General features: G+C 39.8%; 1 protein-coding gene across 1 annotated transcript in view; it reads left to right on the top strand.

Annotated features, from left to right (window-relative positions):
* The first annotated feature begins 756 nt into the window (after positions 1-756).
* Positions 757-27,170, top strand: part of BMPR1B (bone morphogenetic protein receptor type 1B) — a 190,738-nt gene continuing 164,324 nt past the window's right edge. Inside the window, exon 1 of the mRNA XM_061477525.1 lies at positions 757-819. The gene's annotated coding sequence lies outside the window, so the exon portion shown is untranslated. The remainder of the gene's footprint in view (positions 820-27,170) is intronic.

Raw genomic sequence — 27,170 nt, forward strand, 5'->3', positions numbered from 1 at the left:
TTCCTAAGTGTAAAAGCCTGTAATGTGTTGATCCTCATCATGCTAATGTAGCTGTCTCTCCATCTTCTTTTTCTCTTTTGCTTTGAGCTGGTACAATTAGGTTTCTGGCTTGTCTTTAGTCCTGTGCGGCTGACTGAAACTGCTCTTGCTGATAAATTCAGTAGAGCTCTTATGGCTTCATTGTAGAATAAATGAATCTCAATTTCTCTGCTACTTTTGAGACTGTTGATCTCACCCTAAGACTTGTAACATCTGTTGCCACACAAATCCTGTCCTACTCCCATCAAAGTGTTTGGGTTCATGTGGTTGTTACAGCAGGGAGGAGTGATGATCCTTAGTCTATAAAATATGTGAATCATTTTTAGTTAGTATGTATTGTGTTATCTCATTCTTCTGGGGCCTCTCTTAAGAGGTAAAGGAAAGCTGTATGGCTGAAGATTGCACAATGGGTTGCAATACTGACGTTTTCTCTTGCAAGCTGACCTAATAAATAATAGTGTAATTTTCCTTATAAAATAGTATTGTTGACTGTTTCACTGTCTGCAGTTCATATGAGCGTTTACTATGTTATTTGTTAAAGTGATGTAGTAAATATGTATCTATATGCCATCAGGGAGCTTTTTTCCAGATACCATTCTTTTTTTACCTGAGTATCATACCAGAATTGAAAGGTCTGTATTATTTTGTAATGATTTAAACCTTCTATTAGAATATCACTGATCATTGAAAAAATGTTCTTTGTCCACAGGGTGGAGTTCATTTCTTTTGTTCTTGGGAGCTGAATAGGAGAAAGGGACATTTCAGCTTTTCTTGATAAAGGTAAGATAGCATCTCTTAATAAAGATAAGACACTGTTCACTGTTAGGAGCTCAGACAAAGTTTGTCAATGGAGGGTTTGTTTATTTTGGGTTTTTGTTTTTGGTTTGTTTTTTTTTGTTTCCAACTTCTATGCTTTGTGGTAAGTTCAGTATGTGATAACGTAACTTGTATTGGGAATGGAATGTGTAATTCTACTGCAGGTATCAGTAAAGGCTCTGAAGATAAGCAAGTACCTGTAGTTCAGTATGACGAAGTGGGTAGCAATTTGTTCTACTGCAGGAACTTGTGACATTTTCTATATGCCGTTGAGCTCACCTGCTCAAGTTCACTCTGTCACACTTGTGCACGCTCATCGAGAGCTCTTAAAAACAGTAGAGTTCTGTTTATGCCATTTCTCAAAAGAAAACATATAGGTCTGGTGCTGTTGTTACTGCTCTGTATTTGTTGCATGAGAATGTGAAGATTTGATGTAACAAGAAAAGGATCCTGGGACCTATTTTATTTGAGATACACCTTCAAAATTAAGTGGCAAATACCTGTCTACTTTTCCTTGTCAGAAGTAGGAGACAGAGAAGCGGTTAAATTCTGGAAGTCTTCTCAGAGGCATGTTTTCCCAATGAGTCTTGCTTCATGTTCTGCTAAAAGGTCTGATGTTTTATAAATTACACAGAGTGTTAAGTTAAAACCTGCAAGAAACATTTAAGGGTATATCATGCAACTCAGTGTTGAACTCTTTCATTGCAATTTTTAATGCAGAAATCAACACAGCACTGTCTTTCCTTATTTCCATTTGGCAAATTTTGGAAACTGTTTGTAGGTAGTTTGATGTGACAACTGCAAAAGAATGTGGTTGGTCTGGTTTAACATTTACCACGTGTGCAGCAGATTGACCATCTGTGTCCCCACACCTGCTGACTGATGCCTAGCCCGTCCCCAAATGGTGATTGGCCACCTCCTGGCCAACTCCCCCTAGTTTATATACTGAGCATGACTTGCTGTGGTATTGAATACCCCTTTGGCTAGTTCAGGTTGGCTGTCCTGGCTGTGCTCCTTCCCAGCTTCTCATGCAGCTCCTCATTGGCAGAGGAGGAGAGACTGAAAAGTCCTTGATCAGGGTAAGGCTACTTGGCAACAACTAGAACATTGGTGTGTTCATCAGCATTATTCGCAGACTAAAGCCAGAGCACAGTGCTTCACAAACTAGTAGGAAGAAAGTTAGCTCTATCCCAGCTGAAACCAGGACAGTATACACTCTTTATTTTATACCATTTACATCATGCCCAGGTCCCATGCTTTCCACTTGTATTGTCACCTTTTTCTGTTTTGTGATACATACACACAAGATATCATTCCTTAACTTTATGATTTGCATCTACCTTAACAACTGGGTTCTGCACCCGGGCGGTGATATCTTTCCACAGTGCAGCAGCCCAGATGGGTTTACCTCTGCGTTGCCAGTTGCTCTGCTTCCATTGCTGCAACCACCCCCACAGGGCATTTGCCACCATCCGTGAGTCAGTATAGAGGTAAAGTACTGCCCACTTTCTCGTTCAGCAGTTTCCAGGGCCAGCTGGATGGCTTTCACCTTGGCAAACTGACTTGATTCACCCTCTGCGTCAGCAGTTTCTCTAACTTGTCGTCCAGGACTCCATACAGCTGCCTTCCATCTCTGATGCTTTCCCACAATACAGCAAGAGCCATCAGTAAACAAGGCATACTGCTTTTCACTTTCTGACAGTTTATTATATGGTGGGGCCTCTTCAGCGCGCACCACCTCCTCCTCTCGTGACATTCCGAAATCTTTGCCCTCTGGCCAGTCCATGATGACTTCTAGAATGCCTGGACGACTGAGATTTCCTATTCGAGTTTGTTGTGTAATTAGTGCAGCCCATTTACTCCATGTAGCATCAGTTGCATGATGTGTAGAGGAGACCCTGCCTTTGAACATCCAGCCCAGCACGGGCAACCGGGGTGCCAGGAGGAGCTGTGCTTCAGTGCCAATCACTTCCGAAGCAGCTCGAACCCCTTCATACGCTGCCAGTATCTCTTTCTCAGTTGGGGTGTAGCTGGCCTCAGATCCTTTGTATCCCTGACTCCAAAAGCCGAGGGGTCGACCTCGAGTCTCCCCTGGAGCTTTCTGCCAGAGGCTCCAGGTAGGACCGTTCTCCCCAGCTGCAGTGTACAGCACATTTTTTACATCTGGCCCGGTCCGGACAGGTCCAAGGGCTACTGCGTGAACTATCTCGCGTTTAATTTGCTCAAAGGCTTGTTGCTGCTCAGGGCCCCATTTAAAATCATTCTTCTTCCGGGTCACATGATAGAGAGGGCTTACAATCGAACTGTAATTTGGGATGTGCATTCTCCAGAACCCCACTGCACCCAAGAAAGCTTGCGTTTCTTTCTTATTAGTTGGTGGAGACATTGCTGTTGTCTTGTTGATCACATCTGTGGGGATCTGGCAATGTCCATCTTGCCATTTTATTCCTAAAACCTGAATCTCCTGTGCAGGTCCCTTGACCTTACTTTGTTTTATTGCAAAGCCACCATCAGAAGGAGTTGGACTTCCCCCCCCCCCCCGACCTCCCCCCAGATGTATAATCTCAAAGGTTAAATTGCTGTTGGATGAATTCTCAATCCATCCTGAAAGGAGAAAGAAATTTTCCTGCTGAAGTCATACATCTGTTGGAGGACTCGCAGACTCTTACTGAAGGAATGTGTTCCAGTGTTAGATTGCTAAAGATGCAGAGGGAAAAGTTGCTATGCTGACATACATGAAAATGTATTAATAATAATTTACAGATAAATTAATATGGCCTGAGCTTAATCTCATTCTGGCAAAACCCATGATGAAGGAAATGAGAATTTACTGGGATCTAATTGAGTCTCTTTTTTTTTTTCTTTTTTTCCTTTCTTCCCCTGCACTGGAGAACTCATTTAAAGTAATAGCCTTAAATATTTAGTAGTACTGCACATACTGTGTTAATTTGTTGTTTAGAGGTACATAATTTTCTTCCTCTCCTTGTAAGATTCAGTTGCCTGTCCTCTGATGAAATAGCTCTTGCATTTTCTGAACATTGAGAGCAAGCTATTCCTCCTTAGAGATTACTTCGTGCTTCTTGTACATCTGTGAAGCCTTGCTCAGTGACATATGTAATAGGCTAGCTCTGACTTGCTGTATTCCTTTATTTAGAAAAAATCAGTATGTCTGAGGTCTCTGGGGTGTGAGGTTCACCATGGATGTGCAGACAGAGCAGCAGCACTTCGTGTGCTCTTTGTCACTTTGTGGGAGTAGAAATGCTCAGAGTTCATATGTAAGTTTATCAGTACTCAGCAGAGTTTGAGAATTGCACTTAATGACAGAAATTCACATATGTAATCAGTGGCAAATTCAGTTTCTGTCTGTGTTGAATCAGTGCTCACATGTAACTGTGGGAGGAACTTTTATATCCACTTTTGTGGGAGGTACTGTTGTTGTGTTATACCGGCAGGATCATTTAATGGTATCACTGACAGAAAATTATGGTTTGGGAGCTCTGATGCTTCCCTGTATCATGACTACTTCAGCTTAAGTACTCCTGCAGTGGCTCCAGGCTTCAGAAATAAAAATGTTAACTGTTCCTTGCCTCCTACCTCAAGTCTGCTCCAAAAAGACTGCCCTTAAGTATTTGACATAGCCGTGTTTTCAATATTATAAGCTTCTGTATTGTACACTGAAAATGTAAGTCTGTAAATTATGTGTGAGTGTAGGATGAATGCTTTGAAAAACAATGATGCCAGCAGGCTGCCAGTTCAGCTCTGCTTTCTCCCAGGAGAGATCTGAGTTAATCATAGAATCATAGAATAGTTAGGGTTGGAAAGGACCTTAAGATCGTCTAGTTCCAATCCCCCTGCCATGGGCAGGGACACCTCACACTAAACCATGTCACCCAAGGCTCTGTCCAGCCTGGCCTTGAACAACGCCAGGGATGGAGCATTCACAGCTTCCCTGGGCAACCCATTCCAGTGCCTCACCACCTTTACAGTAAAGGACTTCTTATATCCAATCTAAACTTCCCCTGTTTGAGTTTTAACCCATTGTCCTTTGTCCTATCACTACAGTCCCTAGTGAAGAGACCCTCCCTGGCATGCTTGTAGGCCCCCTTCAGATACTGGAAGGCTGCTGTGAGGTCTCCACACAGCCTTCTCTTCTCCAGGCTGAACAGCCCCAACTTTCTCAGCCTGTCTTCATACGGGAGGTGCTCCAGTCCCCTGATCATCCTCGTGGCCCTCCTCTGGACTTGTTCCAACAGTTCCATGTCCTTTTTATGTTGAGGACGCCAGAACTGCACCCAGTACTCCAAGTGAGGTCTCATGAGAGCAGAGTAGAGGGGCAGGATCACCTCCTTCGACCTGCTGGTCACGCTCTTCTTGATGCAGCCCAGGATACGGTTGGCTTTCTGGGCTTCAAGTGCACATGAACATGAGTCATAGGCTGGGAAAACTTAGGTCCTTGGGAGAGGAAGGCCAGAAACTGTCCTTCAGCTTTCCTTCATCTTTTTTCCCAGTTACGATGAACGGTGTAATATTTTTCATCACAACATAGTTCAAGTCCAAACCCAACAGTCCTCCCCATGTGTGTCTCAATTCTTTCTTCCCTGCCCCTTTTTTTTTAAGATCATGAACCCCTTGGGGCAGAAACACTCTTCATATTTGTCTGGTTTATGACAGAGGCACCTGTATTCTGCTCAGTCTTCTCCTGGAACAGAGAGCTGTGTCAGAAAGCAAATGCTGTCCCCAATGATAATATTTGCCTTAAAGGATCTTGACCCGCTTTGCAATGTTTTTGGAAACAAAATGCAGGAATAAGTATTATATCACAAATGAAGCAAGGAATAGGGTTGCTGTTTTCTTTAAATATGAACAGAGCTCTCAGAGTGCTGAAATGTTTGCTTTGCTGGGGGAGGTTAACTGTCCAGGAAATTGGACATCGTCTTGCCTTGTTTATTTTGGATATTTCCACTAATTGATTTTAATCTAATGATCAAAGTATAAAACCAGGCCTCTGAAACAGACAGTAACTGCAGTTGGAAAGATTTACTGTGGTTCTTCCATCAAAACAGGAGAACTCACTGTCATTTAGGCTTGTAGTACTGCATGTAGCTGGCAGTGAATTCCTGAGTTGGTGGAGTGTGCAGTGTTTTGAAACTGAGAACTACCCTTCAGTAACTGTTCTTACAATTTTTAGCTTATCCATGTATGACGTAGTTGCATGTTATAATATAGGGTAAGTATCAACAGAGCAAGGCTTATTTGTGTAGAAAATTATGCAAGGGAATATCTTGTTACCTGATTTTTTTATTTCTAACAAAATAGTCCATTTCAGGTTACTAGTAAGTTATTTTCTGTTTGGAAAGGTGAGTGCTATAAAATATAAATGCTGGGGAATGTGTAACTGGTTAAAATACACCTCTTCCTCACACTGCAGCTGATTTTCCTTTGTGTCTAAAAGGCTATTAGCACAGAAGAGGGAGGTTGGGGGAGGAGTGGATATTGCTGAATTGAGTGGTGCAGGTTACTCATTATTTAGAATAGCCAGAAGGAAAACTCAAGTGCACTGGGAAAACCACACTGATAAAATACCCCATGTGTAGTTCAGGCTTTTAAATAAAATGTTTACTATTGACTTTTATATTGAGTTAGAGAATTAATCCACGCACAAGAATGCACTGGAAAAATACAGCAATGGAGGATGTTAAAAGTGGCAGTGTAGGCTGTGGCGCTTTGCACCCTGCACAGTTGATTAAATGCGTGTATGTGGTGTCTGTTCTGTATGCATATAGAATATACATATATATATGTTCTATATACATACATGCATCTATAAATATTCTGTATATAGAATATACATCTTTTCATATATATGCATATATATATGCGCACATATATGTGTACGTGTAATAAGTGCAGAGATACCCAGACTAGGGATGCCGAAAGTATTGTGGAAGGCAGGAGATGGCCCAGGAAGACAAAATCTACAGTTTTCCTTTCCTATTCATCCACAAATTATGTCTCATCACCAGTACTCATATGAAGACAGAATGTTTAATCTGATCTAGTGAGGAGGCAGCAACAGGAGTCTGTGAGGGAGTACAATAAGCTTGTAGCATTTGGGTGGTGTAATCCCCTGCCGATAGGTGAGGTGCGGGATTTGGGAAGTCAGGCTGGAACAGGCCAGTCTATCTCTGAGAGAGTAAGGGAGGAAAAGAGAGCAAAGTGGTGGATGGTATGATTTATTACTAGACCTTGCAGGACTGAAGTTTGGGGCAAGTTGGGAATGAGATTCTATTGAGATACATATTCATATTGGAGGGGGAGAAGAAGCAGAAGTGGTAAGAAAAACCCAACCAAACAAAACCCTATTTTTTTTTTTTTAAAAAAGGAAGGAGAATTTTCAATGCTAGAAAAATGTGGAACAAGTCTGAAACCACAGACTATGCATGGAGAAGTTGCTTGCTAAAGTTATTAGCTTGTTGTGATTGCAAGAAAAAATAAACTTGTTCAGGCATTTATGAAAAGATGAAAATAAGGTGAAATAAGTTGTGGTGGCAAGGGCAGGGTAATGTAACCTTTGCAGCCTTGAGGGATCAAAAGCAGGATGCAAACACAGAACCTAAACCCACCTAATCTTTGTACCGAAAGCACAGTTTGCATCTCCCATGGCCCTGAATAAAAAGGCAAGCTGTAGGATGCCTAACAGAAGTTGTTCTAGCCGCTCTAGAGTTGAAAGAAACCTATGTAATCATATGAAATGAATAATTTTCATTATAAATGCACATCTAGATGAAGATGTTGTTGCTCATTGAAGGGGAGTTGGACTAGATGACCTTTGAAGGTCCTTTCCAAACCATGCTAGTCTATGATTTTATGATTTCTATGATCTTGTGGATACATGGAGTTGCAAGTCCACTGCTGCAAAGGTGTTGGCTGCCAAGTCCAGAGCAAAAGAGGAAGATGCTAAGTAAGATTGTGATCTGCCAGAGTTGCCTGTTGCTGACTATTTTAACTGAATCTTGGCATATTAGTATTAAAATATTGACTACATCAGCCAGTGTCATCTAGTAGAATAGCAGAAAACACTTTAGAAGTAACTTATCACTGCAGTTCCCTGGAAACTATTATGTGCACTCATGACTACTGAATGCACAAAAATGTAGTGTCCTGTGCCAGCATAATACAATAGAAGTGTTGTGATAATGTGATAATTTCTCTTCCTGGAAAACCATCATTTAGATCCCTGAAATCAGTGGGACTGAAGGACTCAGTTAAAATAAATCATGTGTTGCTCTCTGGAATAGTGCTAGGTGGGCCTTAAATGCATTCCTAGGTAATATAGCTGGAACTGTAGCACATCCCTCCATCATATTTGAGATGCTGAGATATTCAGCAGCCAAAACTCCTATATGTGTTATGGCTGAACAACATATTGCAGACTACTGAAAATATGCGTGAAGATACCACATTTTGGTAATCACAGCTCTGTGTTTGGAGCTGAATTATTTGTATAATATATTGCCCAACCTCTTGGCATGTTGAATAAATAAGAATGTCTCTGGAGACCTACAAATGGGAATACTTATTTGGAAAATTAGGAGACAAAACCAGCAGACTAAGACTGCTGTGGAGATCAGACTGCTCCACTGAGAAAATCAAAGTCTGTGCAGTGATCTAAACTATGTTTGACATGCCAGGCTTTGGTTTCACCAGGAGACTCGCTATGGTATTTGGTTATGTTTTTAAAACCCACAAGTGTAAATTAGAACAAGCTAATTTTGTAATTATTCCCAACAGACACAGAAATAATTTAGTCTCAAACATGTTTATTTTATAAAGACACAATCATTCAAAAAAGAAGTGCTGAGAAACCACAAGTGGTTTGAGCAATAGAGGCTTAGAGCTTTTGCAAACACACACATGTTTTAAATGTGGAAGTATTTGTTTAAAAGCCATTGAGTGTTCTGTCTCCTTCTTTGTGGCTTTATGACTGTCCTTAAGAGTAATATGAAGGAACTGGAGGGTGGGAAGGTTGTTTTGGTGGTGCTGGTGTTAGTCATTAATTTAGTTGAAATTCCAGGAAAAAACTCAGTTGTTCAGCATTGAGGAATGGAGAACAAATCATGCTTGTGTAAGATGCTGCTGGAGGAGAGACTGACCCTGAGGTACTACAAATACGCCATGTGGAAAGGGCACCATATACAAATAGGTTAAAGTCAAGGTTGTAGTATTAGCCTGTATAGAAGTCCACAAAGAGGTGGTTAGAAATGGTGAGGTTCTCAGCAGTTAATGAGCAAGTTCACGTATGTCGTGACTCACCAGTTCTCTGATGGTTATTTTGGCATGACCCGAGAGGAAATAAATATTTGACACTGACAGAAGGTAAGTGCCCCGCAGCTTTTGGGTCCTATAAAATGTATTGATATGATGTTACAATGTCTTGAAAAAAAGTGTGAGTAATAACAATACAACTTACAGCTGGCGAGCAGCTCTCAAAAACATTGTGCTTTCTGAGAGCAGTGAGCTTTATTGGCTGGTTGCTCTTTGCTTCTTTTACTGGGAAAGGTTAAACACGCAACTCCAGCGTGGCTGTAATGTGCTGTCAAAGGTGAGTTGCAGCCTACTTCTCTTCTTTAAGGTGGTGTTTAAATCAATCCATATTTGCCTTTCTGTAAGCAGTAGTTTGTTTTCTGTTTTTTGAGACAAGTACCAACTTTGGAAGGGGGAGAAAGGAGACTCGTGGTTTCTATGTGGTTGTTGTACGGCTTGTTCTGTTTATAATGTCTGATTTACACGTACAAAGTGCCGATATAAAGCTTTTTGTACACTTTTTGTAGGATTTTTAAATACAGCTAGGTAGCAACCATACTTTTTACATTTCCCATGTAAGTTTATAGGATTGAATAAATAATCCTTAATCAGGCAATATGTCATGTTTTAAGTTTAAGCACCCTGCTTCTGGTATGAGTTATTTAGCTACATCTGAACCCTAATGCTGCTGGAGTTTATGTATAAATCTCTACTTCTGGATTATCAAAAGGTCTACAAAAATCCAGCACCAATATTTTGATAAAGGTAATAGGACTATAACTTCATATAGGCTTTTAAAATTTGAAGCCCTACTCAAAGTCGGAGAGTCTGGTTAGGAAGTCAAGATGACGAGAACTTCAAAAACTTATAGCAAATGGTCCTTTTAGATAGTAGACCTTCCTGGCAATTTCTGTGAAATTGCTGGTGAACAGTAGTCATGAGTATTTTGTGAGTGAATCAGTTGTTTTCTAAGTTAGAAAAATGTTTTAGGCTTCCAATCTGGAGAATTCACACTGATTTAAGGAGTTTTTAGGCTTTATGGAATATCTTAAAGTGTATTTAAGATATTTTTAAGAGCTTTTCACCAAATTCTAGATAAACTTCTTAACATCTTATGGGCATTGGTTTTGTAAAATATACCAGCTTCATAGCTTCAGTGAAAATCAGGTTGTTAACTTGAATGGAGAAATACAGCCCTGATGAGGAAAGATCTTAGTGGCATGAGGAAGGGAATTATTACTCGTCCTCAGGTCAGATTTCTGCTTGAACTTACTTTTTACTGATCTGCAGTGATTTTATACTGGTCATCAGGTTCCCAACACAGTCTAAAACTGTAATTCCAAGCATTTTTCTTTGGTCAAAGGCGCAAGTTGTTTTTCTCATTGCTCCCTGGTCTAATAGGTATGCCTTCATATTTACATTTCCCATCAGAAAATGTGTGTTTTAATTCGTTGAGTGCAGGTTTCAAAATTGCCCCCAAAGTTGGAAAACTTTATGCATCAAGGGCTTAAACGGCTTACATGTGGTATATCTGCCCCTATGTCTCACCAAGGTCAGCAGAAAGGGATCCATTGATGGCACGGGTGGCTGAGCACCAGTGGTAGAGTTCTCCTCTACTACGTTACTGCATGCTTTTTCTGTTAGTTTATATGGCTTTATGTTAGAAATATATTTTTGCAGTTTCAGTTATTAAAAAGTTCTGCTTTTCTGTTTTTGTCATAATATGTATGACATGTAGGTCTTCTGTGAAGTGTTTAATGTAGATGCCCTGTTTCATCACTTCTATCTAAGTATGTCCTTGATAATGGGACAGTAACATCCTCAAACGTCTTCATTTTCTAATTGATATTTTGTCCTAAATAGCTGTCAAACTTGAGTACTTATGTACTTGATTCCTGTAGGTTTTAATGATGAGATATTTTGTTTACATATTTAATTTTCTGTACATTATCTGCAGCATGCGTTTTCTTATTTCATTTTGATTTCCTTTCTTATGCCTCTAAGATACTTTGCAGTTTTTGAGGTTTGATGTTGGGCTTCCTTTTTTAGAATATTGGCTTAGATGAATGGCAATGGATGTTCAATATAGTCTTTGTAGCCCATTGTTATGAAAAGCAGATGTAATAGCTGATTCCTAACTTTTTTACTTCAGTAGTTTCCCAGCTGCATTTAGCTAGTTATGTTTATGAATATCATTCAAAACAAGACAAAACTAAGTGCAATGAATATTGCAAAGCTGTAACAAAAGAAAGTGTCACTTATTTTGTCAAAGCTGAAAGAAACTGGTTTTAGCCTCAGGGTTTCTGCAGTTGATTTAAATTTTCATAAAGCATACATATCTAAAACACCAACAAACACGTGAAACCTATGAATGCTGTTATTCGACATGTATCTCTAGTGTTTATAGACACATGAATTGCACTAAACACTAGTGCTGCAAAAGAAAAGGAAAGAAGTACCTTAGCAAATGTGGTACCATAAGGAGAGAGCCTCAGGGTGGTAAGCAAACATTCCTTTTTGTTTCATATAGCTGTAGAGTGTTGGAATTCCACTTCCCTTTTTGCATGTCCGTCCTTCTGTGCTCTTAAAACGTTTTTGCAAATGTAAATATTGCCAATGAGGCTTTGCATATAAAGACCACCTAGAGAACCTCTTTTATGAGAGTCACTGTAGTAACTAGGGAAGAATAAATTTTTTGACGGCTCAAAGCAAAATACATAGATAAATAAAGTCACTGGGTATTCCTGTGAGACTTTCTAGTTCTGGGAATATATATATATATATATATATATACACACACATACACACTGCAGGAATTCTTGAGGGAATAAAAATACTCTTAAACAATAGAGGTAGCAGATGCGGAGATTTGGGAAGTTGTTTCCATAACACCATGAATTATGAAATCACATTTGGATTTTAGATGCTTATATACTGCAAGTAAAGCTTCAAACCTTCTGCAATCCATAAAGTTTATTTTAAATGCCCTTTTTCCCAATTCCATTAACAATATTTATAGGTACCACATTAGTATCAAGTTAAACAGTACAAAATAAATTCTCAGTAGAGCCTCTCCATCTGAGTGCATACTCAAAGAACTTTCTCCTCGGTTTTCCTCCATTAGCCTACGTGTAGTTAAAAGTTACAATTAAAATGTCATCTGAGATAGGTGAGCAATGAATTTGTTTGAGACTTATCTGAGTCCAAAATATTAAGAGGGGGAAGGGGGGGAAGAAAAAAAGGATCCTACAGTACTTTAAACATGATGCATGCTCCTGTTTGGCTGCCAAAATTACCGTGAAGACCTCATTTAAAATGATAGAGATTTACAGCACTTGTGTGCATAGTTGATGAAGGGAAATGAAAATGTAATTGCAAACACTCATCAAAAGCTCCAGCTTTCAGATAGCTTCAGTTAAAAAGCACAGTTTGTTATGAGGTGACATGGTAAAGTTGGCAGGATTTTGTCAAGTCTAAGCTGGAGTTGATTCAGCTCCAGGTAGAAGATCAAAGGCCCAATCCATACCCCACTGAAGTAAACTGGAAGCTTCCCATCAGATCTGAGACTTTAAAATTTGCCAAAAGATTTAGATTGTGTGTGATAAGATTTTTTAACAGAATTTTCAGCAATTATTAGAAACATCCTTTTATTCAATTATATATGGTTGAATAAGAACAAATCAATATTACAGCTGAAAATCCTATTGTAATATATTATGGAAGTCATGGTGTTGATCCCAGATATTGATGCCTGAGCCCTGGGTGTTTTGAAGAGTTCAACAGTGCCCGCTGCTGATGATCGCAGCCTCACAGGGTTATTTGTCACTACATCTGTGCTGTAGTATGCCCCAGCCATATGGATTTGAACCAGGTCAGATGTGAGACCTTGCTCATGTTTTTGTCAGCCTGGCAGGAGCGCACACTGAGGTATTTATAGCTGCCTTGTACCAGCTGCAGGAAGGAGGAGGATACCTGATCTGGCATAAAATCTACCAAGATAAAATTACTTTCAGGAAAATTTTTAAAGTGTATTTGTATCAGCAGAATGGTTTGGTACCAGTTCAGCTTTTTTTTTTTATCATGAGCTTTCATTGACTTTTTAGATACTGAGCACCCAGAGTTACCATCTCAGTGAACCACAGCTTACCATTATTGTTACTACATGCTAAATATTAATATATTGATAATATTACTAAATATTTGAGCTGTATTGAAGTAAATTTGGCTGTTATCTGAAAGCTGCTAGTTGTCAGAGTACAATTTGAGGAGATTTCTTTTCCCTCTTGTTGCAAAGAGGATTTTCCACAACAGGATGCTTTCACCTCTCCTTTCCCCCAACCTTTCCTCCCCAAACTTGTGCTCTTCCTTGACATGATGTAACCATTTTTCATAAATTGGAGCCATACTATAAGATAGAATAATGCTATTTTTTTAAGTGGCAATTTATCAGACAGGATCCTTCTCTGTTTTATCAGCATAACTGGTGTCCTAGTGAACCTAAGGAACATGTAGCTGAGCATGATGAATGACAGAAATGTCGTAAGATTTGTTACGGGACAGAGAGTACTGGTCTCATTGGAGTAAATGTTTGTGGAATTGCACCACTGGAGCAGATGATGGTGTCGTAATATTTCACATGAGGAAATCTTATTAACAAAGGGTTAAAAGTTATGTCATTTGGTTTAATTTCATTTTAGATATTTGGTAATGTTTTCAAAGTTTGGTCAACTTGAGGTTCTTTAGTAGACATGGGGTTGATAAGTTTGTTGAAGGGGAAAGCAGGATAATGAAAGTAAACTGTTCAGCTCTAAGATCACCTGGGAAATGTGTTGGAAAAGGTAATTTAGGAAGAAAAAAAAAGAAAATTGTGAGAAGACCAAGTAATTGTTATATTTCAATCACAGGTGTAGCTGCACGCATGCTGTTCTTCTATGTATAATTATATTACAGTCCTGGATAAAGTGAATAGAAAAGCCTATGCAGATTTCAGTAAGTGATCCCGGCAACACAAGATGTGGGAGGTGAAAAGCTCTGGTGAATGCCAATTAGTTTTATCTGGGTTAGAGAAGAAATGGCACTTTCACTTCTCACTTTTATAACATGCCATCCACTATGTTTACATCAGTAAATGTCCTGAAAATAAGGTCTCGAATTGACTTTTACATGCAGCTGCAGCAGTGTCAAGAATTTCAAAGTATTGTCTTGTTTTGCCTCTGAACTCAGAGCTCTGACTCAGGTAACAGCCATCATTTATGTGTAGAAATTTGGCAGCACCAAGTAACCACTGGTGACAGTTTTCATCAAAGAGAAGAAATATAGAACAAGGGTGTGGCTTTAAAACAATTTATAGAACATATTTGTCTGGGTTGGACCCTTTCTCTTATGAAGTAATTGCAGGGTTTTGCACAACTGGTTTTTACAGTTTTACCGACTTGCTGTCCATGACCAGGAGTCAGATTTCTGGGGAGGTTTTTGCAAGCTCTGTTGACAGTGCTGCCACAAGTAGGCAATACTGGCGCTCAGGCAGGAGAATTTGATGGATAAGATACCCTCTGTATAAACTAACAAGCATATCCTTTGGCTGTATGAGAGAAGATGACGGCTGTAAGGTCACATTAAAGTCCTGAATTGTTTAGGAAAGCTTATGTCTTCCAGCTGGGAAACATCACACAGACAGTTCAGGATACACGAGAATATTGGTTTAACAGAAACACAGCAAGTCAACTTAGGTAATTTTATCTGCTGTGTTCCCTTGGGCCAGTGCTTTGGGAAGGAGAGTAAGATCTGTCATTAGTCATTGTTGCCTCTTGTGAGCTATTAATTTATTATGCTCTTTTATGTCTGTATGTATTTTCGTAAATAGTGCTTAGATTAAAGTTAAGTGTATGTATTTGTAAAAGCAGATGGATTGGACTTTCAGGGAATGTCAAGCTTTTTTGCTTCTGAGTAGGGCTGGTACCATTCATACTCGCGTATAACATCTATGCTTCTCTGCTGTTTCTGAAAGGTTTCGTAAATTTAAAAGCAAGACTAATGGCTGGTCATAAGAGCAGGCTGCAGAAACTCCAGTTCCAGTTTTTTTCACTCATATTAACAAAAGAACAGCCTGTGTGTGCTGGATATCCTTAGTAACGTGGTAGAACTTCATATACCCACCTCTGTACTTGCAAAGGGCTTCTGGGAATGCTTAAGTGCTGTTCTGTCCCGGGACTGTGTGTACACAGCCATGGAGTGGTTGGGAGAGTGTAAGAATGCCTGAAAGATCTTTCAAGGGAATGTGTAAATTTAGCATTGTTTTATTGAATCATCTTTCAGCTTTTACAGCTTTTGATCCCACTACCGCCGTGCTTTGTGTTCAGGTAAACAGTAACCTTGGAAACATGATGTGATGCTCCGTAATCGAGTTCTCTGAAAGTCAGTTGTGACTGAAACTGTGTCATCATAGGAAACTGAGCTAGGCTGCATGAACAGGCACTACTTTAGCAGAAGGTGAACTCGGCTTTTTGAAAGGAAATTAGGCACAAGCTACATAGCTTTAAAAGTGTTGGGCAGGTTTGACGTGTCTTCAGATGAATTAAATACATTCTGTAGCTGCTATGGTTTGATGAAGAGTGTTGTCTGACTTCACCGTGCCATAGGCAGCTGTTCTACTGTTTCATAAGTCTTGGATTTGGTAAAAGATGGATTGAGAAAGAAGAAAATGGATTCTGGTATTCAGTGGCTCTAGGCAAGCAAAGTGATGACATAAAATCAGGATGCATGTTTAGGTTAGTGTTTTGGCAAGGTAAATGGCAGATTAACAAGTCAAAGATAGTAATTAGATATACTCCTGGTTTAATTTCTCTTTTAATTTCTCATTAGGTTTTGCCTTTGGCTGTAGTTGGCTGCGACATGAATTTATGCTTTATCATGTTGAAAAGGTGTATTGTAATTTGGGTGCAGGCTTTGGTGTGAACATCCTTCTGGCAGAGAGAAGGTTCTGTGGGAAGGATAGATCCTGAAAGGAGGGACTCCAGAAAAAATCAGACCTGCAGGAAACCTGTCCTGTTAATGCAGCATGACCTTTTGCATGCTGTCTCTTGATTCTTGACTGTACCCTTGAGCTACAGCTCTACTTTAGATCTTAGCTTATGCCCTCTAAATGTCATTTTGTCCATTTTTTGCATTACAAGGAAGGACAGTGGAGGTGTTACAGCTTAGCAGTGTCTCAGTTATTTCTGTGGCAGTTCCTTAAGCAGAAAGGGAAAAAGAAATGACAAAGCTTGGGGAGTGTGTTTCTGGAGCTGAAAGGAGGATTGAAGCACATGCAAAGGTGCTTTGGCACTGCTGGAAGGCGTCATAGAAGTAACCCAAGTTGAACTATGTATTAGTGTAACAACTGGGGTTCTTGTCTATGAAAGACATCATAATACTGAGTTATTGGAGGTATTTCACTCTTTCTTCATTCAAAGAAAAGCACATTTGAGTCCTAGTTGCAGTGTTGCTACTAAGCATGATGAAGCCTCTTTACCCAGGGCTCTGCTTTCTTCTGAATGGATTTTTGGATGCCAAAAAGGGGATTATCCCAGTGTTGCCAGCAAGCGTGACCCACAGTAGAGTGCGAAGAGAAATCCATTATGCATACTATGGAGATAATTCTATTCCCACTCATACTCTCTGTGGCTTGCATGTTTGCATGGTCCCTCTCTCCCAGCTCCCTTTTTGTCGTTTAGCTGTCTGAATGCTGGAAACACATGAGGTTTTTTCCTGTTTGCATTGTCTGTGAAGCGATGGCCCCATGGCCAGTGGTTGCCTTTGCTGCTGTTCTCAGGTGCCTCACAGGGAGCTTTCCCAGCCTAGAGCTATCCTTATGCTCTGCTGTGAGGGTAGTGCTCCAAAGCTGAAGAAATCTGAGAAGGAGAGACAGCCTTCCTGCAAGTAACAGATGGTTAGTGTTTTAAATACTGGCAAAAAGAAAAAAGAATTAAAAATAAGGATTCCTACCTAACATGCAGTGCTGTTTGAGAAGGGAGAGTTTTCTTGGGGGGTGGTGGGGGCTTGTCTGAAGGGAAAGAGGGAGGTGAGGGATGAAAAAGAGAAAAATTGATTGGAGCTTTTTAATATCCTACTTAATCACAGTCATATGTCAGGCTGTTTGAGAGGAGGAGGGAGGGGATGGCTTGTTGAAATCTGCAGTGTGCTGGAATTCTGCAAGTGAGTTGTGTGGTGTGGTGCATCCTGTGCCTTGCTGCTACCCCCATGAATAGAGCCTTTCCAGAGCTGCCAAGCCTGAAGCAAATGTGGTCAGGGATTTATTATGAAATGTACCAAACCTTGGCATGGGGCTAATTGCATATAACAAGGAGTGTGCTGGAAACTCAGACCTGAAAGGTGACAAATGTAGAAAGTATTCTGTATCTGATGCTGGTGAAAGAGGTTTTGTGTAAGGGAATGTCTGTATGTCTGTGCTTTTTGCTAATGAGCTTCCAAACATAGCTGTATGTTTTCTTGTTATTAGCTTGGTTAAGATGGATGTAGATTTCTTGGTTTGGTTATTTATTTCACAACTAACAAAGAGTAATTGCTATATGGCTGAAACAGCTAAAGTTCTCAATTCGTCTAATTCCACCCCTCCTGCCATGGGCAGGGACACCTTCCAATAGACCAGGTTGCTTAAAGCCCCATACAACCCGGCCTTGAACACTTCCAGGGATGGGACATCAAGCACTTTTCTGGGCAACCTGTGCCAGAACTTCTAACTAGTATCTAATCTAAATCTCCCCTCTGTCAGTTTAAGTCATTCCCCCTTGTCCTGTCACTACATGCTCTGTAAAAAGCCCCTCTCCAGATTTCTTGTAGGTCCCCTTTAGGTACCAGGAGGCTTCTATGAGGTCACCCCTGAGCCTTCTCTTCTCCAGGCTGAACAAGCCCAACTCTCTCAGCCTGTCTTTATAGGAGAGGTGCTCCAGCCGTCTGGTTAGTTGTGCCTAATGACTGGCATCAGCTTTGAGACAGTAATCACTAGTGTCGTCTGGGCTTGTACTTATCTGACCCTGGCAAGTCCATGGTGGGTGAGTCCTGCCAGGTTTATCTTAATTTCTTTCTATCCACATTAGTCTTTATTGTGTTACGTTCTTGCCAGTGACATGGGAGAAGAAGTGAGGACCCAGCAAAGTCAGTGTTCCTTAGCCTCTACAGTCCTCCAAAGGTGTCAAAGCACTTTATTTAATAAAAACACTGACAGAACTCAGACCAAATTCTTTGCTGTCAGCATCAACAGAGGTTGCGTTGCCCTGTTTGGTAGGGGAAAAGCAAGTGCTTGTTGGAAGCTGGCCTGAACCACACAACAGACATTGCCTTTTGGTCCCGATGCTGTTTCAGTTTTTGTATTCTCTCAGTGCCTGTCTCCTCTGATGCAGAAAAGGAGCAGTCCTGCCCTCCTGAAAATAAGTGGTTGTGCCTTTACTATCAGAATCTCCTTGATCCATTTCAACTCTGCAATAAGAATGTAATCCATTGTACTGTAGAAAATACTTGAGATATTTGGGCTTTGGCGATACTTGTACATAGGTAGTGCAGCAGCAGCTAGTTCTACAGTCAAAGATTCATAATCCTTGGGACAAATTGTGTCAATACAGCAATTTATTTTTCTGAATCATAGCACGTTGAACACAGAGAAGGGTAGCTTCTGTATTCTTTCTTGTATTCCATATTCTCTGTGAACTAATGTAAGTTACTAGTAGCACTGGTAGTTCCTCCTGTCGTGCTTTCCTGTTATGTTGATAGTCAGGAAATGAAAGATTTATAAATGAATCTAAATAAAGCACAAGAAAACAGAAAATAATTCTAATACGATTATAATACCCACAGAATCATTTTATTATTAACAAAACAAAAATGCAGTAGGTATAAATCTAACAAAATGACAAGGTTCCTCCCAAGAACTCTTCTTGCTGGCTTTAGCAGCGTTGCAAAGATCACATTTTCACTCAGATAGGTTGTTCTTGAACCACTTCCTAAAATTATGAAGTCCAAATAAGACTTGTATTCTTTGGCATAGAACTTATACATGTTCTATTTTACCTTCATTTTCCATAATAAATATATAAGATTTTTTTTTGTAGAAAGCTAAAAAGGTAGTTCTGATATTAAAATGGCAGTGTAAGTTTTGTAAAGATGCTGCCAGTTAGATTTGAACACATACAGAGCTGTATCTGAAAGATACTGAATAAAATAAAGGACCACAGAATCGGAGAGACAATCTCTGAAGACTTCCAGGGTGCTCCATCTTCCAGGATAGAAGCTACTGATATCACTACTGACTGTCATACTTTCCTCTATGTAAGTTAAAGTAGTTTTTTTACCCATTACAACTTCTGTCCAGCCTGATTGTTCTTCTGCTGAAGCTATCAGGAAATCTGTATTTGATTCCAGCAGAAATGAAGTATGCTGTGAGGGATGGCACTGAAGGGAAAAAAAAAACAAATGCTACCATAAAACATTTTCATTTGCACAGGCATAATGATTGTACATCAGAATGTAAGTTTTTGTGATCTCTAAAGTGTGGTACCTTCTTGCCACCTTTCTAGTAGTTAAGTGTAGACATCAGGGGATGCTAAATCTTGCAGTCATTTGCCCGCTTTCCCTAAATGAACAGATGAAATGGGATATCTGGTGGGAGATGAACTGGCATCCTTGAACTGATTTTTTAACTAAGTGGTGGCCAAGTTCATCCCTCTGTTTTCTATTCCCCAGCATAAGATTTAAATTTAAGAAGGATTCATAAAAGCTGCAGTTCTAACTCTGAGAACAGTCTCCAATTTTGGAGGCTTCCTCTGAGGAAGTTATTTTCTTCCTCGGTTCATGATCCTAATAAGCATGTAAAAAAAGGCAGCATACAAGTAATGCTATGACCCAAGCCAAAAATAATACTGAAGAGGAGTGTTGTCATGGCCTAGGTATATCAGAAGAACAGTAATAAGTTTATTACTTACAGACAGCATAAAATTTGAGAGAATCTCTATTTCTTCCTACAACCTTCAGTAATGTTCTGTGACAAAGTAATGTCTGTCAGGAACCTAAAAAGGTGAAGATAAAGACTGTAGTAAAGTTGGAATACGCGTGTTAAGTAGATGGCTGTTGGGTTTGTGCATGAAGCAAAATTAAAGGACATCTGATGTCGTAGCACTAGTTGTGTTTCTTTTCTAAGATGTTGCTGTTGCTGCAAGTTTGTAAGTAATACCTAGTGTGCATGTGATGGTGTCGTGGTTTAAGCCCAGCCATAAATCAGACCACACTCCCCCCCTTCCCCTCCAGCTCCCAGAGGGATGGAAAGGAGAATTGAAAGAATGTTCTCCCATGGGTTGAGATAAGAGCAGTCCAGTAACTAAGGTATAACACAAAACTACTACTGCTACCACCAATAATAATAATGATAACGGAAATAACAAAGGGAGAGAATACAACCGCTCACCACCTGCTGACCGATACCCAGCCCGACCGAACAGTGATCTAGAACTTCCAGGTAACTGCCCCCAGTTCATATACTGGGCATGACATGCTGTGGTATGGAATACCTCTTTGGCTAGTTTGGGTCAGGTGTCCTGTCTCTGCTTCCTCCCAGCTTCCCCTCCTCCCTGGCAGAGCATGAGACTCACAAAATCCTTGGTCAGAATAAACATGATTTAGCAACAACTGAAAACATCTGTGTTAACAGCACTGTTCCCAGGCTGAAAGTCAAAACCACAGCACTACACCAGCTACTAAGAAGGAGAAAAATGACTGCTACTGCTGAACCTAGGACAGATGGTTTGCACCAAAACCAAATACACTGCCTCTGGCCCAAAATTTTACTAAGGATACATTTAAGGAGCGTATAGGTGACTCAGTGGGGCAGTTTTGTTTGCAAGAATTCTGTGTTTTTGCAGATATACCTTTTATTACTTCATACTTTAAGAATCTTAAACATAAACTTCAGCTGCAAAGTTAACAACTTTTAATATAAGCAATGGAAGATTGATCCTTGGCACTGTTTTAATGGAGTAGAAGCAAAAAAATAAACCTCCTGTGAAGTTAAAAGCCATGAAATGGTGACTTCTGTTAAAAATACCTCCTAAACCCACATTTTAACATAAGATCAAATTACAAATGTCATGTGTGAATATATAGTATGTTCAGGAATAGATATACATGAGACCATGGTTAGAGTGAGCACATAGGCTGGGCTTGGATAACGGTCAGGAATTGTGTGGGTCTGTAACAGCTACCTGTAAAATGTAGTGCTTACGAGAGCCTTTATACCTATGCATTAGGATCACAGACTTTCAGTGAGTTTGATATTAGCTGCTCAGGGATGAGAGGCTGGCATTTTGGTTAAGTGCTGCTGGAGAAAGTTCATTAAAAATAGCCATGCAGATTTCATCTGATACAAGTATGAGAACAGGTTGAGAGGATTGGGCTTGTTCAGCCTGGAGAAGGCTCAGGGGTGACCTTACAGCAGCCTTCCAGTAGCTAAAGGAGACCTATGAGAAATCTGAAAAGAGACTTTTTACAAGGGCAGGTAGTGACAGGACAAAGAAGAATGGTTTTAAACTGCCAGAGGGCAGATTTAGATTAGATATTAGGATGAAGCTCTTTACTAAGAGGGTGGTGAGGCACTGGCACATGTTGCCCGGAGAAATTGTGTCTGCTTATTCTTGGAAGAGTTCAAGGCCAGGATGGCTGAGGCTTTGAGCAACCTGGTCTAGTGGAAGGTGTCCTTGCCCATGGCAGGAGGGGTGAAAGTACATGAGCTTTAAGGTCCCTTCCAATCCAAACCATTCTGTGATTTTATGAGTTATGTGGAAGGGGGAAATATTAAAAAAATAAGCAAAAATACCCCCAAAATCCCAAACCTCAAATGTAATCTGCACTAGGACACAGAAAAGTGCATTTGTTTTCTGAAGTTTGGGATAAAAAGTCAGGTGTTTATCTTCATGAGTTTAAATTTCTTTCAAGTGCATTCTCCTAACTATTTGTGCTGCTTTAATAATGCATAAGATAGACAAAACCAAGATAAAAAAGTAAAAGGCAAGTGGAACATGGTGTTTGCCTATGCCTCCCCAGATGGGAGGGGCAGTCCAGTTGTCACCTGAGGGGATGAGGGCCAATGCAGTGGCCTTAAGACCTGTGGTGAAATTCCCCTGGGCTTCAGTGGATTACAGTCCTTAAACATGAGAAGTAAGTAGCTTATTCAGTGTGCTCAAAGTACGTATTTGTAAGTGCTACTTGAAACAGCTTCCTTGCTCTATGCAGTGTGTGCCAAGTGATGAGCAGAAGCCACAGAAAACCTCGTCAGCTGGCTGAAGTCTTTTTCTGCTGATTAAATCTGCATTTCTAGCTCTCCTGGCTGAGCAAGCAGAATTGCAGCAGGGCATGTGAAAACAGGGATTTGTTTTTTCTTTGCATTTTCTTGTTATTTATCATTTGTGCCGATGCACTGCCTAGACCCATTGAGCAAGGACCTCCTTGGTGCCCTGGTTGGGGTATGTTATGATACTAAGTGAAACCATGAGGTCTGCCTTGATGAGCTTGTAAGTAAAGTACTTCTTCGCTTTGTCTTCTGGGCTGCAACTGATGTACAAGTATACATGTGACTGCAGACTGCTAGGTCATACTTCCCTCTGTTTTATAAGGAAAAGCTGGGTGAAGTTCAATGACCCATGTTAGAGTCAGCCACATAAGTACTGGCTAATTCACTACAAACTTCAGCTAAAAATGGGTTTGTTGGCCGGTTTTGCCTAGGTGCCAAGTGATGATGCTGTAACAAAAACTGCCGTACCAGCAGAGTTGGGCTTAGATGCAGTCAACCATTTCTGCCTTCCTTCTTCAGCTAGAATAAATAGTTATGATTCAAAGCCTGCAGCACAGCCAATTTATGGCCAGATGTTTAACCATCACCACTGCAGAGAATGGCAGGTTGTTACCGTGGGGGCTGGCTGAAGAGGGACGTGGGGGCTGGGAAGGAGGCCGGGGGTTAGAAATAACCTGCTGGTTGGGATCTTTTAGAGCCTTTATGTAAACACGTCTGGAATGAAAACAAGGTGTGTGTTTTGTTTTGGTTTTTTTTTTGGTTTTCTTTGGAGACCTGTACGGCATCCAAGCACAACATTGAAGGCTGAGCTGCACGCACCCTTTCAGAGAGGCACCACAGTGCAGGAGATTGGGCGCACAAGTCCAGTTCAGTGCTGGCTTTGTGCATGGTGCTGACCTTCTACGTCAGTTGTAGTTTTGCACTGTGGCCATAACGGGTGGAAAAAAAGAAGGAAAAAGAGGATAGTCATCATAAGGGAGAAAAATAGCTAGTATATTAGCAATAAACTGGAGTGACAATATTTATCTTTAATTTGAATTATAAGGCCTTGAGTATAATGGAAAGTAATAATGAAAAAATATACTTTTAGGTCTTCTGTGCTTAGGGTTTTTTTCAAAAGTCTTACAAAGTAGAACCTTCCTCACTTCTTAATGTGAAAAGAAGTATAAATCGATATTAATGGACTGTCTTGCTTCTAGTAAGACTAATGCTTTAGTCATCTCCACATAGAGCAGGAGTTTGACTACATACTGGTATGTCTGCTAGAAAACTGTATGGTGGCATGTCATTCTGACAAATCTGGCGTTCTTTGGCTTATGCAGTTCTTACATGAAGTATAAATGTGGTTATATAATTTCTTGCTTGAGAAGGTGGGGTCAACAAACGTGCTTTGGATTTTGAGCAGAAGGCATGAGGATTAGTCTGTGTGGCTTGGAGGATGTTTGTTTCATCTTTGTGGGTCAGCACCTCTGTAAATTTGTGCCAGATGTAGGAAGCTTGTTGCAGAACAGTCATGTGGTGCAGGCACACACAGATGTTCCCAGGAAACCCTGGTCAGCGTTTGTCCCTGTGTATATAGTTGAATTTAGTTTAGCTTCCTGAAGCATCCAGTCTAATGCCTGTTTTAATGTTGCAACAAACGTAATAAGCTTTAGTGTGTTTTGCAGAAGCTTAAACAGGTTAGCGAAGAAAGAACAGAACTTTTCTTCTACTTTTCCCTGACAGCAAATATAAGCAAATAGTAATTATAGTCAATTAGAAACAAAGGATTTTCCATTTAGTGTGTAAACGCTAAATGAAGGCTATCACATAGAATCATTACTTGATAACTATATATACAAATTACTTGGAAAATGAGATATGTGCAGGTTATATTTCAAAATGCATTGGTTCACAAAATGCAACTCGTGATGTTATTACACTCTTCCACAATTTTCCTGAGATTGACTAGTTAATATAAAAAGACCCATTTTCAGTTACTGTTTTCTTTTCTAAGAGATATTAATGATTGGTTTTGCTCATGTTTGAGAAATGTAAAATTTCAGCTGCCCTAACCACATTAAGTCAATAGCTAGTAGCTCAGGAATGCTGCTATTAGCATGTGGTCTTGAAAATTAGTAAGAGAGAAGAGAGTTCAGTGTAATCATTAGATTTAATGAATAAAATCTTCCTGGGATTTTGTACAAATGGTAGATTGTCAAGAACTATATGAAATCTGTGAGAGATGTGAGAAATGGGTCATATGGCCTAAAATCAGAGCTGCTCTTGCAGAATTAGTTTGCTTTTCCTCCAGAGATTAACACTTAGGAGTTCTGGGCTAAATTTCAAGAAGAGTGAACTCTAAGCTGTGCTTTTTCCCTTTGCTTGTTTTTCTTAACCTGAAAACAGTCTTAAGAGTGTTTGCAATAAAATGCCAGGAAAAATAAAATGAAATTAAATAATCCATTTGCAAGCTTTGGAAACTACTGTTTACTGTTTGTAAAGAAAGCTTAAAAATACCTCCTATGCTAGGTCTTCAAAGGTATGCTCAAGTTCAGCTTGTCCACCATCAGATGGGCCTAGGTATTTTATGCTTTAGGTGCATGCCCCTGTAGAAGTGCCCTTGCCCTCTCAGATAAGTTTGTTCATATGTAGCTCTTGGAACCTGTTAGAAAATATGTCTGTGTTTGCTGCATAGGATGGGAGAGCTCCAGTCTGCTGCTCTTCTCTCCTTCCCTCTCTGTCCTGGAAGAAGACTTTGTCCCAGTACAAATGTGATTCATATTTACCCCCATAAAATTTATGTTTTATTTAAGGTATGGAGTATAAAGTAATTGCAGAAAGAATGTTATAGTAATAGCTACGCAAGTAGAAAGTACAGAAGTGCAATTTAAGGGAAGATCAAGGAATTGTACGTCAAGATTCTGGGTTGTTGAAATTTGAATATATTTGAACTCCCATTGAGCTGAAGGGTAGTGGTATCGTAGCTGAGCATAGTTTTGATAGGAGATGTGTATGCACTCATGTTGGTTTGCTCTTTTAAAACTACAGGAACCACTCCTAGACCTAAGGTCATGATGGGGTGGACTAGATGTCAACCCCAGGCACAGAGACATCCAGGCCTGGATACCTGGGGGATCTGGGTCCTACCATGTATTTCACCACACTTCTGCTGTAGTTCTTACACAGCTTTTCATTATTTTTATGGTAAAAGGAGTAGCAAAGTATCTGATATCAAGTGTTTTGAGATGCTGAATGTGCTGAGAAAAAGCAAATATTTCAACATGCTGCTGCTAAGGGGCTAAGAAGTACAGAAAAACACATACATATAGCTTTGCAGGTGACTTATTTTACATGTTACTTGCTGAGACATTCCTGTGGCCGTAAAGATTCACAGCTTCCTGTGCATTAGTGTCTTTTATCCTGCTTGTCGATTTTAAGCTAGATTTTTTTCTGAGGTATGATTTTGTTCTTTAATCAGCCTAAAGTGTTTATTTTTCTACATTGCACAATTTTCTAGTGCGTAAGAACTTGAAAATGAAATTGGTAGGAAATCACTGTATAAGCTACTATGAGCCTCATTCTTCTACTTCTGCTGCCATTTTCGATATAGAGCTCTGATTCGGTGATCCTGGACATCCTGGAATAGATAAGCAAGGACAAAAATAACTTCAGATCTTTCTACTTATGTAGGTAGTTGTTTCAGTTGACCTGATATAAAATAATTGCTTTATTTTTGTATGGTTTCAAAATCATACCCAGAAGTAAAGCACGTATAGAAGAAAGGAAACCTCTGCAGAACAAACTGATGTTCGTATCCATGCTTTCTGAATATCTTTATCTCAGTTTTTTTTGTCTCTTGGATTTGTAACTGGAATTCAGAGGCGGAAATCCCAGAACTGCCAAAGTTGCTGATTAGCAGGGCCCTGGGTATACGAATACGAATACACATTGTAAAATAACAGCACAATAATTAAAGCAAGTAATGATCTTTTAGCACTAATTTATATTTTATATTTGAAAATTAAATGTTGTGAATGAAATTTGCATTTGAAAAGTGCTTTTTCCCTCTGGGGAATTAACGTTTGAAATAAATGAATATACAGGCATTCATCATGAAGTTGGAGATTCCTAAAGAATTAAAAGAATGGAAAAGATACTCTGCTAAAGCTTTCAGGGGATGGTGGAATTGAAAGTTCTGCAAATTTTAATTTACCTGAACTGGTTTTCTTTAGACATAGAGTTAATTTTTAAGTTATTAAGAAGTCTAAATAAACCCAAACCAAGTTAATAATACTTGTCTGAAGTCTTCCCTAATTGGTCAAGTTGGAAAACATTTGGGTAGCTCATTCGCCTTTGACTCAGCAATACATACATGAATGTTAGCTGGATTTAGCAACATTTTTCCTTTGGACAATGAGAACGAGTCAAAAGAAACGTTTGATAAAAGTTATGAGCCACTGAAAAAGCTGAATTGTAAAACCAGTATGTCTGCAATTAGAGGAATCAGTTTGCTTTCTTTTGCTCAGTCTTAGAATATGTAATCCTTTTTAACCTTCATTCTCAATATAAATGATACTACACTCCATAGAAAATAATGTTTGCTTCTTGGTAATAAACTTACAGCAATGTGAAAAGTGTCTGTAGGTCATTAGGAGAATATGGTTCCATGCCAGCAGCAGTTTAGGTACTGAGGATACCA

The sequence above is a fragment of the Pezoporus flaviventris genome, unplaced genomic scaffold (assembly GCF_033815535.1).
Source record: "Pezoporus flaviventris isolate CSIRO_AGI_PZ_B2104156 unplaced genomic scaffold, CSIRO_AGI_Pfla_v1 ptg000002l, whole genome shotgun sequence".
NCBI lineage: Eukaryota > Metazoa > Chordata > Aves > Psittaciformes > Psittacidae > Pezoporus > Pezoporus flaviventris.